Genomic DNA, 14,526 nt, shown 5'->3' on the forward strand with positions numbered 1-14,526 from the left:
TCAATACATAGCGAAATTGGTACAATAAAGAAATATAGTTATACAAAAACGAAAAAACGCATCAGATTTGTACTCCTCGAGGAGACAAAAAAAATCATAAAAATGCAGCATCTCATGCCGCATTTTTTGCACCAAGAACACACATCAAGAAGTACATCATGTCAGTAAAAAAGATTGGACATATCCTGTCGCGAAAGAAGGCGTAAACGCTCAAATGAAAAATTCGAAAAACCGGAAAGAGTACCCGTGCCGCTTTCCGAGCATTCCATTTCGCATAATTTCAAAGTTGGTGCGCGCGCGCGAACAAACGATGACCCATTGACGTCTCGTTCATTGCACAACTGGCATCACTGCAGAAAAGAAATTTCGCCTACGCAACCAGAAACACCGATATTTGGCACATACAATCGTTCAGAACAGGTTACGGACAACATATGCTCAGAAACACTCTTCCACATCTCTTAAACCTGTGCCAAGATTACAATATAATTCTCCAACGCACCCGGTCAAAAGATTTGGGTCATTTTGTTTCACTTATAAGTGACAGGGCGGCACTTTCAGTTTGAAACGTACGACATGATATTATGCACATCACTTTGTTTTTTGGAATTGTACATTTTTGTAAAAATTGTCATTTGTGATGTTCCTTTTTGTCTGTACTCATATGCTTGTACTGTTTGCCTTGTTTTTTCTAAACATCATGTATTGTATCGGGGAGGCGAGAGCCCGTCAAGCTGTATATGTAGCTTTTTCTCTCCCCCTCCCACATCCTTGGGATGGAAAATAAAGGCATTATTATTGTTATTATTATTATTATTATTATTATTATTATTATTCATGAACATTCGTACCGACGGGATAAGGCCCGGCTTTCAGGCACTGCAGAAACGGAGAGCGCTTCTAAAGTTGCCATGCAGTCGAGGACCCCGCGCCGAACGAAGGGTCCCTGCCGTAATAATAGAGTTTTAGATTAGGGGACGTAAGCGGCTAGTGCACGCAACTAGAGGCGACGATACTGCGCATGCGCAGACCACCACGCATGCGCAGTACCGTCGGCCCTAGTTCTTCCGTGCGCAAGCCGCTTGCGTCCCCTAATCCAAAGTTCTCTAATGGATGCTGCAAGTTCTGTTATCGCTTCGGGTATCGCTTCTTGTGATTTATTGCTCGTTGCATTAGGTACTCGGTACATTCGCTCAGTCCACACGTAGAGCATGCGTCTGCTATATCAGGACACCATTCAATTATAGACGCGCACACCGACACTGCGACGACTACGAGCAATTAACCCCGATGGCGCGGGTGACGCGAATGCACCACATTCCCCTAACCCAGACAGGTGCGTACGCACGCACATAGTTTAAAAATATAATCGCGTGTGCACGAGAACCAGCAGACTCCTCCTCCTCCTCCTCCTCCTCCTCCTCCTCCTCGCCCCAGGTACAGCATTATTCTACAGCCCATACTATGGACGAGTTCAACAGGCTCCATCGAGATTAAAAAATTAACCCGCACACACAGAGTCACTGAGAGAACGGTACAAAGGCGCCCGACCATTAAACCATTCCTTGCTCGTGTTGTGCTCTCTCTCTCTTTGCCACGATGTTTCTCGCGCCGTTTTCGTCGACGCGTGAGGACCAGTTAACGCGGCGCCAAACGGCGTCAAGTCGGGTCATCGACTGGCCTACTACTCCTGTAACCGCCAGGCGGCGGGAGCGTGGCGGAGGGGTAAAGTCGCGCCGGACAAAGACGACGGCAAGCTAAGCGCACGTAGCGCATAAAGCACGCAACCGCGCGGACGCTTGCACTGCGTTATCCATTCGGGTCACGGCACATCAGATGACGGTTAAATAGAGAGCGAGAGCGAGAGAGAGAGAGGCGGCCGCCGCTACCGCTGTCGTTGTTGTCCTTGACTTGCGGCTATTTATAGACAGGAGGCAAGTGTGGCGGGGCTCTAGAAGTTTCACACCGACGCCGGGGCCGGGGTGAGAGGGTTTTCGCATATTAAATTAAGAGGAAACTGCGAAGATTTCGAGGAAATTCGCGCCGTTTTGCGACGTTCTCCGTGACGAGTATGAAGGCAAAAGAGAATGTGCGGCATAAGCGAGAAAGCAATGGCTTGCAACGAAGCACCCGTCACGCTACGCTGAAGGTAACTGCAAAAATTCCGTATTAGTTTACATACAGCCACCCGCCGCGGTAGTTCAGGGGCTATGGCGTTGCACTGCTGCTCTATAGGTCGTGGGTTCGATTCCGGCCGCGGAGCCCGCATTACTATGGGGAAAAAACAGCGCTCTTGTGCAGGTACACGTTAAGGAACTCAAGGTAGACAACAGTTATTCCGGAGTCCGACGACGTGGTTCATAATCGATCTTGGTTTTGGAACGTAAAACCTTTCACTAAGATTTTTAAAGGGCCCTGAATTAGAAATGGTAAAGTTCAAACAGAAACACAAAACCAGCTTATTGGGTTAAGGTAAGTCTTTAGAACCCTCATCTCAATGATACGGCGAAAACGAAACAACTCCCTCCTTTCTTCAGGATTGAACGCCGAAACTGGAGCGCCGGGTACGTCATCGTGACGTCACCAATGTCAGTGTACATTCTCGCACATACTGGAGCGATCACGGCTCAGGAAAAGTGCTTGAAATGTACTAGGTTAAACACTTGGTTCCTTTCAGAACGCAACGCCGGCTTCCTTTACCGAAGAAATCTGAGTACAGACGCCGCTCAAACCAATGACGTCACGGCGAGGTGGAACGGGTACTTCACGGTCGCGTCACCAGTCGCTTTTTAAAGCGATAGCGTTAAGGGCCGCGTGTCGCAAAGAACACGGCGTCGGCGTCCGGCGCCGACCATCTTGAGAGCTAATAATCATTCCGAACTACGCATGCCGAATCACGCAGGCCCTCCGAGTAGCTTCAAGCTAATTCCATTTCTCAAAGTAAAATGCTTCAGAAAAATCATAAAGTATGACTTAAACACAAGCTACAGGCATGATGATATCGTCGGATTGTAATTTGAATGTACAAAAAAACAATACTGTTACGTGGTAACTCGAACACAAGATCAATTTTCAAGCGTTTACACCATTCATAGAGCGGCACGCCCCACTCGGCTCCTTGCAACACCATCCAGGTGGCGCTCGCCTCCGAGCATCCGAGGTAGCAGCGCGCGGAAGCGAAGGTGGAGAAACAAAAACAAGCTGCGGTTGCCTGGAAGCGCGACAAGCAGTCAGGGATCTTCGAATGCTATCGCGTTCTACTCTTAAAGACGAAGCTTAGGCGACCTCCAAATTTTTGTCCTCAGTTTTGTTTTTTGTTTTTGGTTTGCCGAGCCTCCTCTCAGTGTATGGGTGGTCAATTTGCTGCAGTAGAATCGTAATTTACTGATGCAGCTAAACATATTTCGTTGTACCGTTAAAAGCACGTTGAAGTTACCTACCAGCCTACTTTAAAGAACATTTAAAAAGAACCTATTTTAAAGAATCGCCACTGCAATTATTCTTAACGTAGAAAATGTACTACGCAGTCTTTTACCGCACGCTTTATAGCAATTGGATAGGTGTCTTATACTGAGAGGGATTACTGTGTAGCACATTGCCCAGCTTTTGTTAAATGTCAAGTGCAACGAAATTGCACTTTGGCTTAAATTGCTGAAGAGTAGTATCGACTACTCATTCTTGGCATCCTTGGCATTCTTGGCAAAGATACAAGACTGGTGATTATCTTTTTTTTCTTGCCACAGCGAAGCTGTATATGGCTAGCCGATTCTTCCGTCCATCTGTCGGCTGTACGCCTAAAACTCCACCGGCGCAATCCCATGCGTATGTGCGAAGAAAAAGGAAGTGAAAGAGGGGCACCCGATTGGCTCCGCCAGTAGTGACGTCGTTGCTCTCCGTCGCAAGAGAGCGCGCGTAGCAGTTTCTCTCCGGCCCCGAAATGGGTTGGCCACGCGTCATACGAACTCCTGAGGAGCAGGCAGCTTTCGACGAGCAACGCCGCGAGTGGAACCAGGAACGAGCTCGTCTACGCCGTGCCGATGCTGCAGCCCGGGCACAAGAACAGGCTCGTGCAGCCGAGCGCAGGCAGCAGCTGCGTACCTAGGAGCTGCGTACCTAGGATCCGGCAGCCTTCCAAGCCGTCATTTAGTGAACCGTCAGGGTTAACGTAGTGATGAACACCGGGGCCGCACGTTTCAGCTTCGCTAGTTAACCGGAGTGCTTGTGCAGCGATTTTTTTTATTAACGGCCTTTTTAATAGTGTCCAAGGAGACGACGCGCACACCAAGCGGTTAGCGGCTATGATGCAAGTCCCAGCAGGTAGAGATTTTTTTTCAGCGCGCCGCGGGCAGTGCCAGGAGGTGCGTTGCATCTCGGTGGTCATGCCTGGAAGTCGCGCCGTCTGAGCCATGCGGTAGTTTCGGCGAGGTATACTGGCGGCGTTGAATTCAGTTTCGGCATCAAAATCACCTACTTTTTCGAGCCCCCCCCCCCCTCCCTTGTGTGTGATGCGTATGATCTTGAACAGAGGGATGTTCTGTACCCTAGATATCCGAATCTAGACTTTTTCCGCACCCCGAAATTTCAATGAAGCTGGCCTTTAACAACCTTCCAACAAGAATCTTTCCAAAAACGGCCGCTTCAGAACAGCCCTGCACATCATCCTCCCTACCACAATTTGGAGATTCAGTCGGCTGTGAGCGACTCACTCGCCCTGCAGCCTCTCTTTTTATCGTCTCTGAATGTCCTCGCCCCGCAAGACAAACTCATCTAAATGCGCTGCCTCGGGCACGGGTGGTAAAAGAAAAAAAAAAGAGAAAAAGAAACAAAAGCCTACTCCCCGCCACCCTATACACCACGAGCCATCCCAAGCGCCGCTATTCAACCACTCTCACTCTTTTTTCAATAAATAAGTCAGCGGTGGCGCAGGGGCCCCGTCGATGTGACCGTGTCACCTCCCTTTCGCCACCCCTCCTCCCTCCTGAATCTCTTGGGGTGCAACCGCTGTCTTTCCAACGCACGCGAGGCACCGACAGCCGCCACACCCTCGGAGTTTGGCCCCTTCGGTGAACATGCGAACCTAACGCGACACAAAAGGTGCCGTTATAATGAACCTGACGCGGTCACAATTAAACCGGCGCCCGCCCCAATACGCATTGCCTCATAATCAGATCGTGGTTCCGGCACGCATAAGCCCAAAGTTTTTATCACAACGAAATAGAAGACGCAGAAATAAGGGCTTGGCTTTGTGCGTAGCTAGTTACAGCTGTGTGCGTGTGTACAGCTACAGCTACAGTGATAGCCACGCGATCGAGTTTCTTTTCGGATTTCGGTCGCGCTCCCAAGTCGAAGGTGAGAGCACGTCCGGGCGCTTCGACGCGGCTCGCGGCAGCTCTGAATGGACCAGGCGAATGTATTCCGGGCGCTAGGTTTCGACCAGCCGAATGTACTTATTACTCTTTGCTCGACGTAGAAACTGAAAGGAGTGAGGAGAACGCGAGCAAAAGGGGGAATATAGCATAAAAGAAAAGATACACAACATGCATGGAGTCGCATATGCAATAAGGGGGGCGAAGAAGAGGGAACGTGGCAGAACTGTCACCGCTTTTTGTTTTGCTTTTTTTTTTACTTTCCCCCGTTGTGTCGCGTCCTGTCGCGAGCGCTCTGCGACGAATGCCCCAGAGAGAGAGAGAGGGAGAGAGAGAGAGAGGAGGCGCCGTCTCGTCGTGTGTACATACAGAGGCGCCCGGTACAGGCAGGACGCGAAACGGGATTCGCGTTTCCCGGAATACGCGGCAGAGAAAGCCCGTTCGCGGCAAGCGAGGCGTTTGAAAGTAGCGTTGTGGCATTGGCGCCATCGGCGAGCGGACGACACTGGCGTTGGAACGTGTCCGTTCAAACTCTGGGCGCTGCCGGGTCGTATTGACTAGAGTTACTATATGCTACCGCAGGTAGCAGAGTTGCGCGTCTGTTTTATCACGCCGCTAGCACCCCTATTGGCAGAGCGTCATCACGTGGTAGTCAAGCAACCGTGTATTGCGGAGAAGCAGATGCTCGGGCCAATTTTTGTATTTCCCGACGCCGCCGCTGCAGCGAACCGGATTGACACAAGTTATCACCAGTCAAATTCAAAGCGAATCTGGCTGATCTTGGCGTTCGCAGTTCGCGTGCGCGCTAGCTGCGGAGCAACAACACAACGTGCGCAGCGCATCTCACAGTTTGTTCATCGCAGTGTCCGCGCAGTGCCATCGGAATGATATAATGACCGGGTGCTCTGCTCCCGTCTGCACGAATCGCTCTGAAAGCGGAAAAGCTTTTTATTCGATCCCATTCAAACTCATGCACCACACTGCTTTCACAGAACTGTCATAAAAAACCAGCTCACATTTTCAGGATAATGCACTGCTTTGGTTGCTGTTTCTGAACATAAAAGAGGTTACACAACTAAGTAAAGATATTTCATCTACTACTGCTTATGTGAAGCAGGATGCAAGAGGAATTAATGTCGTTATTTACCATACGGTAAGGGCCTTTACTGTGTTTTGCATTATTACCCATATTGTAGCTATGTCAATCCTGTGAGAGAAAAACTTTCACTACACTCCCACAGAAGGTTACTTTTCGAATCCCTGCAGTGAAAAGGCACATAATGAAGTGGCACTTGAAGGTGTGGCTGATATCCAGTGCCTGCTAGTAGGTGGGTACGTTTCTACAGCTAATTTAATGGGGTACCAGAGTCGAAATACTAATGGTTGGTCATTTATTCACCAGTAATATTTAAGACTGCCTACACGTTGAGAGCTTTGGCACATAAGCAGGTATGCCTATTGCAAAACCCAGTATCCAGTGTCCAGTGCAGCGCCGGATTATGGGCCCAGTGCCGCGCGCTGGATGCTGGGCAGGCGCGGCGTACTGGGAGGCACTGGGTACTGGTGCACCCGCCGTGGTTGCTCAGTGGCTATGGTGTTGGGCTGCTGAGCACGAGGTCGCGGGATCGAATCCCGGCCACGGCGGCCGCATTTCGATGGGGGCGAAATGCGAAAACACCCGTGTGCTTAGATTTAGGTGCACGTTAAAGAACCCCAGGTGGTCAAAATTTCCGGAGTCCTCCACTACGGCGTGCCTCATAATCAGAAAGTGGTTTTGGCACGTAAAACCCCAAATATTATATTATTATTATATGGGTACTGGTGCGAAAAACAGCTCTAGCGCGTTAAATACGCGGTGCCTGGACACCGTATATATATATTTTTTGAGAACAGAAAGAAACAGAGAGCATTTTGGCGAAATAAAAAAAAACGAAAAGCTCCGACCAGGATTCGAACGTCGGACCTGCAAATCCCTAGCACGGTATTCTACCACTACGCCACGCCAGAAGCCGAATGTCGGCGCATAATTTTCTACGTCACGGACCAAGAAGCAGTTTCAGTTTCACAGAAGGAAGCCTCGCTCAGTCATAGTAGATGCGCTATCGCCCAGCAACTGAAGCTCACGCCTGTACCACAAAGAAAATTTTGCTGTCCATATTCAGTAGCTTGCTCGGAAGTGCCACAACACCGATTTTCACTTGCGATTTGCATTTTAACTTCGAAAAAAGTCCTAAATGAACCACCGACCGGGGACGCTGTATGGGCTGTTACTACCGATTTGGATAGCCGTTTGTTGTTCTTCATGCGAAGGATATGCAACGTTTTCTTAGTTCAGTGATGCCCTTCAGTCGACACGTCTGTCTATTCATATACCTTCGTCAGAGAAGCGCAGGCTAGGACTGTGATCCTTCGGCGACAGCACACATATACCTGTGTTCATGACGCGTCCCATCGGCGCTCATCGCTACTTGTGCTGTTTGTGCGCTCATGCTACTTGTGTTTATTTAAGGACACTGATGCGAAAGCTGAAATATGGTGATTTATCCTTGTTAGACTTCTTGATTCATGAGCCTAAACGCGCCGAGAGCGTGCAGATGGACTCGGCGGATACGCTTGGCATAAGCTTCGGTGGCGACCGATCTCGGCGCCTTTTCTTGACGATCATATTCAGTCAGCTGTTTCGATGCACTTTGTTTGCGATTAGGCGGAAAAGCAGTCCACAAGCGATGCAAAAGCGCCCTCGGTCGATCGACAATATGGTAGGCAAGTCGCCTGCAAAAACAGAGTGCGGCTTCGCCGCATAGATTTGGTTGCTTGCCAGGCAAGATGGCGGACTTACGCGCAACTCTGCTACCTGTGGTAGCATATACAGTAACTCTAGTATTGACCGAAACGATTATTGCCCGCTCCTCCGCACGTATAGCTGTTATTCTGGAAGGCCTGGGGACGTATTCTGCCAAGATCACTTTCGGCGACAGCGTCGCCTCGGCGATGGCATCGCCGCCAGGCGCACGCCGATTGCCTGCTGGTTGAGCAGAATCGGATGACGTAGTGCTCAACCAGCCAATCAGCACATCCGAATTTGCTCAACCAGCCAATCAGCGTGCGCCTGATGGCCAAAGAGTCGAGGCGGTAGTATGGCCGACGTCGATCGTCGTAGAATACATCTCCTGCATAATAGGCACGACCATCATCGCCGTTGAAGGCCGGCCCTCATGGAGCGAATATCGGGCGTCGATATGGAGAACTTCGTACGTGGGCGAAAATCGGACGCCCGGCATCGACAAAGTTGACGCCGCCTGCCGAACCGTCACCATGGAGGAAAGAAACAAACATGGGAGAGACCCTGACGACACGGTTTTGAAGCGGGAAGTCCAGCCATGTTGGTGTTCCATCTCCCTTTGAGTCCCCAGTCAGCCCGCCCGAGCGGATTGGGCGCGACCTTTGAAGTTGCATTGCAATGTAACCCACCTACACAACTACCCGCATAAACAAAGGTTTCCTCTCTCTCTCTGCATTGCTACGAGCCGTCGGAAGTCTGTGCTGCTGACGCGCGTCAGAAGCCTACTAAATTTCTGCAACCATTTGAGTGAAGCATACGCGCCTGTTTTTCTGCAGCACGTTGAAGAAGATGGCGCTGACCCACGCAGTGATTATGTAAGTGCCTCTGTTGCTTGCCGACACTCGAAAACCCATAACACAACTTCCAAGCTTACACACCACACTCCAAACTCAGTTTGCTTCGAGAACGTAATGGGCTTCGAGAAGGACCCGGACCGAAAAGATCTCGTCTCACTTTTCGGAGGCCGAAAGCAGCAGCGAGAACTTCGCGAGCGCGGTTGCTATGGCAACGAGGATGTTCGAGAAACAGCAGTCTCAGCGCTCCTTTGCTAAAACAGCACGTGACTTCCGCCACACACTCTCTCCAACGGAACCGCGCTAGCCGGGGAGCCCTCTCCTATACGCTTTGTTTCCTTCGTGCTCGTGAGAGGCATTTTCGTCGGGCGAACTTCGCCGCCGGAAGCGCCGAGCACGCGCGAGCCTGCGCGGAAACGCCGAGCACCTTGGGAAACGCCACGCCCCGCTGTACCTACAAGCGATTGTAACAACGCCCCCTGGCTCCCACAGCGCCACTCCCGCTACTCCCGTTCTGTTGCGTTGTTTCGTAGCGTCGCAAGCAGCTAGCCACGTTGCAACGATTGCTTCGTCTGCGAGAGAGAGACACACTCGACCGGGAATGAACGCCGCATGGCTCCAAAGCAAGCATGTCGTCGAAGGGCCAAAGAAGCAGTCCGCGAAAGCAGCTAGCACGCCTTGAATACAACGACAGGTTAATTAGAGCCGTGCAGATCCGACCGATACTGTGGGACTATCGTCGGCCGGATAACAAAGATCTGCGGAAAAAGATGACGGCTCGGAAAGAGGTGCTCGCGGACTGTGGACGTGACCCAGCCGGTGAGTGAAACTGTGCCAGATTGTGTCGCACGGCTCGTGCGGAGTTCTGTCTTGCCGTGCGCGCTGAGCGCGGACTGTGAGAAGCCGTTCGCGTTTAGAGCATTAGCAACCGCGCCAGTAACAGAGTGCCGACAAGTACGTACAAAATATGTTAACTATAAGTAGCTCAGCGTTTACAGTGGCAGTAGTTGGCAGTAGTAAAGAAACAAAAGGGGGGGGGCACTGCATATTTGCCATCATGCCTAGCAGTATACTGCCTCGTCGGCTAGCTGTTGTAGGGCACGGTACTTATGGTTGCTGGTACGGCGCAGGCGTACCGCTCCCGACATACGCTATCTGTATCGGCGCTTAGACCAGAGGTGGTATTCTGTAGGAGTCCATTCAGTGGACTGTCCATTTTGGCCGCTGCTGATTGGCTGGGGCCGCTCGTCTCCTCCTCGCTCATACAGCTGCATCCAATCAGCAGCGAAATGGACAGTCCACTAGGTGGACTCCTACAGAATATCCCCCCAGATCTAGCACAGAAATAGTGAGCCCCGAAAGGAAGGCGATGCAGCCGCAGTCGGCGTCCCACACGTCTTGGTGCAGAACCAACAGCGTGAAGGCGATGCGCACTGCCAACTAATTCGGCGCAGCTTGACAGCAGGCAGATGTGCTTGTGATTATCACTGTGGTTGAGAGCTGATTATCGAGACGTACACGTGTTGTGACGCGTCCACGTTTTGTTTTGACGCTGTCTTTTATTTAGGTTGCAGCGTCTAACCACGCTGGAAAGCCTTGAGGGACACTTTCGCTAGAAGACACCGGGCATGGAAGACTGGCGAGCCCAGTGGATCCGGTGCAGACTACTGAAAATGCATCCGCTGGCCATATATTAAGCGGCTGATGTCCGTGAAAGATCAAGTGGACATTGGCAACCAAGTCTCGTGTTCATATACCTACTGTTTGAAAGAGGACTATACTTGTTTTCTTAATAGTATATATGTTTGTTTGCTGCTCTTGTTTAAAAAAAGGGTTTATAATAACGTCGAAAAGTGTGTGTTGTGTGTGTGTGTGTGGTCGTGTGCGTGTATGTGTGTGCGTGTGTGCGTGAAGGGAGTTTAGTCAGGTGACTGTGTAAGTTGAAAATTGCATATTGAAAACAATTCTGCGCAGTACTACCAGCAAACTCACCGAGCAGACGGAGACAGACACAGAAAGGACGGCGGATGGATTTCTGATTAGTGTGTACAGCGACGAAGGTGGTAAGAAACTTGATTTGTTTAGTGTAAATGTCATTCAGGACGTTACAATTCTTTCAAAGCAGGAATTCTCTAGCCACGCACTTTGTTTTAAACACGATAGGTCTTTTCTCACGCTCATAAAACTTCCCAGCAAAGTATGAAAACGTTTACCACCGGTGCTCATTCATAAAACACACTTTTCTTAATTTACAGATTCCAACGACGAGGAATTACCTTTACAGGACGCAGACGCAATGAGCAGCCCTCCTAGCCCCAGTATATCATGCACAGAATCTGTTCTCCAGCAAGAACTCGACCAGCCCACAATCTGAGAAACTGGGGCCGCAAAACGCTCAGAAAAGGTCACCAGAAAATAAAAGCGAGATAGACCGGGCCACTGATGCTGTGGATCAGCTGCTAAATCAAGACGATGACGAGGCAGCCCTTTTCTGCCAGATAGTTGCCCACAAGTTAAGGTCGTGTCCCAAAGACGAGAGGACATCAGTCGAAATTCAAGTGCTTGAAGTTTTCAAAAGATTCGAATGCAGGGAAAAATAATGTATGTTTAAGTTAAAAAAAGCATTAATAAACAGCCCCAATTTGGCGTCTTTGTTCTAATGGACCTTTCTTGCAACACGGTAAACAACCAAATAAATAAATCCATCTTATCATATTGCTGAACAGTTCCCCAACATGCATGCAGACACTAAAATATCAGTGAACCCGAAGGCGATGGCAAGCCTCCAATCAGGGCAGAATGAGTCGGCATTTATATAATATATATATATATATATATATATATATATATATATATATATATATATATATATATATATATATATATATAAAGGTCCTTCAGAATTCCACACAGCTGATCCCACCTTTTTGATTTGATAATATTTAAAAGAAAAATGTCTGTTTGGATGAGCTGCGTCTAAGACAAAAGAGAGCGCAACGCGAAAACCGTGGGACTTTGATAATATATTGCACATGCAGTCTGAAAAGAAAAATAATTTTAAAAACGTCGTGTTCACTAGTAATAAAGGGATGCTGACTGTAGTTTAACAGTTCCCTCACCGCTGTGTGGAACTCTCCTTTCGACTTTCGTTGCAATCATACTGGATTTAACGGAAACATTTTTTATTCTTAAATAGAAACAATTTCAGCACGAGAAACCATCGTACGAGCCCGGATGCAAGCTTGTTTGTTGTCCCACAAACGGACGCGAGTTTTAACCGTTTCCTGCAAGTCGCAAGCGAGGGGAAACGAGAATGGCAACGGGCGACTACATGGTCCTTTTATGGTGGCGTGCAGTAAAGAGAAGATAAAGCAGACGTACAAAAACAGACAAGAAAGAAATACACATGCACAAAAAGCACCCAATCTCCACCTCGTGGGTATACGTGCCACATGTTAAAGGCGAGAGCAACGACAACAAAAGCGAAATTTACAAATTGCCGACTCATGCGTTGCAGTTTGCACATACGGCTATCGGCGTCCGTAGAGAAAAGGGGGGACACTGCCGAAGATAACATGCAGACGAACAATGGAAAACTACGAGGAACCAGAAGCATAATGAAATGCAGACGGGCCACCGGGGCTGAGTGGAGCTTAACCTCTTACACGGGCGGAAATGCAAGGACACTAAAGAATTCTGACCCACGTGAAATGCCGGGACGTACGGTAATGCAGAGCGTTTTTGACGGTCCGCTCCGCTCAGCGGGCTAGCGGAAGCGCAAGTGCGCATGCGCGACTCGTTCAGCAGTGAGCGGGCGAGCGGACGGGAGCCCCCTCTCCGCTAGAAAGCTTTCTCAGCGGAGCGCGGCGAGCGCGTCAAGCGGGTCTAGCGAAACAAAATGGCTGCCCCCAGTGCTGATGGCCCGTCCACGAGGTCGTTTGAATCGGGATTTGTAAAGCGCAAACCTAGAGTACACTTTAGGAGACACGAAGATCTTCTATTATTCGGGAGGTTGTGGCCATGAACCCGTTTCAGAATCATGCCATGTGTGCACGTTTGTTTATGCGGACCACGTTTTAGGTGTACTGAAAGAGCAAAAAACCTTGTCTTGGCTACAACAGAGCGTAACGGCTTTGTTAATATATTATATATATATATATATATATATATATATATATATATATATATATATATATATATATATATATATATATATATATATATATATATATATAAGAAATGAAAATGCAATGTATTGCGTGAAATGCCTTCAGACACTTGAGCAATTCCAAATATATTATTTTATTGCGGCAATTCTTACAACTTGAATATTATGTTCATAGCGGTTTTACCTTCTGCGGCAAGGTGGCGCGTCAGGCAAGCACATGCCTTTCGGACGCAGCCGGGCGCTCCGCTAAAACTGATTCATCGTCCTCCGCTCCGCTAACTGTGAGCGGGTACGCGAGAGCGGACCGGACCGTCAAAAACGTTCTGCTAAAACACTCTAATGCCTCAAAGGAAAGAGCGGTTGTTCCGGAGGTCTAAATGGCATTGTCGCGCGTTGGCAGAAGGCAAAACCAGCCGCTCGAGTAGCAGACGGCGCAGTTGCAGCAGCGCGGCCATTTTATGGGCGGCGCTCGTCGCTGCAGTGAGGTGCAGCGAAAAATACGGCGGGGCGTCTGGGGAACAGATTCTTCTAACATGTTAATTTCGTCGAGAAAGCTCGCTCCGTGAGGACCCGCCTTACAGCGTACGCATCGAGCAACAGATCCATCTCGAACGTTCACAGCCACCGCGGTATGGGAATACGGAACGGTCATCCCGTAGCGTAAACCGTGCGGTAAAACATGGCGTCTATCTCTATTCTCACTTTTTCTCAGGGCGATTTGTGCAGCTCGCGAATCAATCGTCAGGAAGTGTTCGTTGCTGAGAAAATTAGAAGTTTACCAAGCACGGTTAACTTACGAAACGTGGGCTAAAGACACGAACACGCACCGTAAGCAGATGCATTCACCTTCTCTGTTGTGCGTGTCCGCTTGTCTTTGTAGTTTTATTCATTTTTACTCCCGCTCAGAACCAAACAGCATCCGTGAGACGGCTCACGCCGTACCGTCCACTCGCGTCCCTCCCACACACCCACCTTCAGACGTGTCTCTGTCCAAGCTCCTCCAGCGACTCTCCCGGAGAACCATCGCTAACAGGAAGTAATTACCACGGCTCCGGAATACGCAGAAGCCGGTAATAGCACCACCAGTTTGTCCTCGACACGACTCACCCCTCTCTGCCCAATCCTCCCACGACCCCACCGGCGCTTGGCATTTCTCTTTCCTTCTCGCACAGCTTAGGCTGGACGTGCACAAAAACACGTCTACACGAAAAAAAGGGATGTCCGAGTCGCTTTTCACGCTCGGCCTCACCTCGTCTTGCCTCGCAGACTCAAGCGGCGGGCAAGACGTTAATAAGAAACGGCTCGGGCAACTTCCGAGCAACGAACGAAGCAAAGAGGGCCGGATTGGAAGACTCC

The 14,526-nt window shown here is 49.5% G+C and overlaps 1 protein-coding gene and 1 long non-coding RNA gene across 2 annotated transcripts in view; one reads left to right on the top strand and one right to left on the bottom strand.

The window, feature by feature from the left end:
* LOC139050799 (fibrous sheath CABYR-binding protein-like) overlaps positions 1–14,526 on the bottom strand; it is a 135,609-nt gene that overhangs the window by 96,393 nt on the left and 24,690 nt on the right. The window lies entirely within an intron of this gene.
* On the top strand, positions 9,360–11,662 carry LOC139050624 (uncharacterized). Its single transcript, XR_011508982.1, has 3 exons — positions 9,360–9,821; positions 10,977–11,065; positions 11,258–11,662. It is a non-coding gene; the product is annotated as an uncharacterized lncRNA (long non-coding RNA).

The sequence above is a fragment of the Dermacentor albipictus genome, chromosome 10 (assembly GCF_038994185.2).
Source record: "Dermacentor albipictus isolate Rhodes 1998 colony chromosome 10, USDA_Dalb.pri_finalv2, whole genome shotgun sequence".
NCBI classification, from domain to species: domain Eukaryota; kingdom Metazoa; phylum Arthropoda; class Arachnida; order Ixodida; family Ixodidae; genus Dermacentor; species Dermacentor albipictus.